The sequence below is a fragment of the Penaeus monodon genome, chromosome 15 (assembly GCF_015228065.2).
Source record: "Penaeus monodon isolate SGIC_2016 chromosome 15, NSTDA_Pmon_1, whole genome shotgun sequence".
Classification (NCBI taxonomy): domain Eukaryota; kingdom Metazoa; phylum Arthropoda; class Malacostraca; order Decapoda; family Penaeidae; genus Penaeus; species Penaeus monodon.
The window spans coordinates 1,922,616-1,924,387 of record NC_051400.1 but is presented as its reverse complement, the minus strand read 5'-3'; the positions used below and the strand labels follow the sequence as shown (position 1 = coordinate 1,924,387).

General features: G+C 33.4%; 1 protein-coding gene across 1 annotated transcript in view; it reads right to left on the bottom strand.

The window, feature by feature from the left end:
* The window catches only part of LOC119581628 (MAP/microtubule affinity-regulating kinase 3-like), a gene marked incomplete in the record, with an annotated part of 89,364 nt that overhangs the window by 18,540 nt on the left and 69,052 nt on the right, over positions 1–1,772 (bottom strand).

The following is a 1,772-nucleotide window of genomic DNA, read 5'->3' as shown; positions in this document are numbered from 1 at the left end:
CCTTAACCAAATACTCGGAACTAATGTGGATATCAGGATACAGTTATTTGTTTCATAAGCGCATACCTAATACACTATTCTCTTTATCAGCTGATGTTGTAAACATGCTAATTTCACATACATGATCTGATGATGCATCACATTCCTGAGAGTTTAAATCAGACCAAGCCAGTGACTTAACAAGTTTCCATTCCTTTCAGTGATGTGTCTCCTGATGCAAAATCAAGCACATACACGATATTTAAAAATCAGATCATGATACCAGCATGTACAGTTTATCTGATTAGCTTTGTTTATATCTTAACACCTATGCTAAAACTCTTGGTTTCAATGTATCTTGTCTTTTTCTGCATGTGAATGTGTATGATTTACAAAGTGTACCTGTGTGTGCCCAAGCATGTGTACATCTTTATGCAAATTGTATGTGCAATCACAGTGGTACATACACACCAACAGAAACATTCAATTGAAACCAAACATACAAATTTAAAGCTAACCATTTCCCTATCATATATTGATCATGTCCAGTAATATTAGTATATTGTATCACATAGTTGGCATTGGAAAAAAAAAAGTTAAACTAATGGTTCAACTTTCTTGAGGACTGAACCTTGCAAACTGGATGAGACTATGAATGTTAATTATATCTGGACAATACCGACTAGTAAAACTTGTTATTCAATACCAGTGATTAAACGAAGGCCAAGCAATTCAGAATAACAAATATATATATTACACATCTGAATTGCACTTGCATTCAGGCTTCAATAGGTGTCTTTCATAGAATGTTAACATCACCAACCAGCCTAAATAATGATAACCTATAGTTGACACAATAACATCATTCCTCTTGCAACAGTCAATCACCTGTGGTAGTTCCTTAACTCAACCATACTTCTAAAATCAGATGGAAAACATTGTGATACAAAATAAAGGGGAAAATATCTGTTGGAGGAGATTTAACTAAGATATAATGCACTATCCTCTTACTACTTGATATCCCACCCACTGCAGCAACAGCCACATGCAATGACATGCTATAACTGAACATCTGAAGCATGTAATCCTTGATTATAAATTTATCTACAGACATGAATAATCACCTAATTAATGAAGTTGAAAAAAAGAGTCATTTACCTCTTTTAAAAGCATAAAAATAATTTGAACTATAAATTCTGCCACTTTTAGAACATACATTTGAAAATATGATGGTCTAATCTACATCTTAAAAAAAAAAAACTTCAACCATTCATCTTTCTCCCAAAATTTGAAATTAAGGATCTACAAGAGCTGAATAAAAGCAATAAACTATTGAAGTCATGCTTAGGATTGACATCTTATTCTTTGGTCTTTCATCATGAAACCAATCCTAAGTTTGAGAGAATTTCTCAGTGTGAGAAATCAAAGTTTTCTATTAACAGGCCTGCTTAGAGCTCACCTTGCTTAAGGTATCTACAACATTCCACCACAGTTTAAAATTTAACAACAGACAGAAAAAAAAAATGGTTAAAAGTTATCCATTAGATTTCATGTCCTACAGAACTTGTGTGTTATGTTGCTTAATTTCATGGTTCAGCTACAACCAATATCATCAGAACAGTTATGAGAGCTTCAGAGTTCTGTTGAAGCCTGTCAACCAGGAGCCTCACAATATTCAACACAAGTGGTAAACCTGTGACTTGAAGCAGACATGTCTCATACATTTCTGAAGGGTTTCTTAAAAGTTCAAACAACAATCAGCTGGACATATCATGCATACATATTTTTTCAAA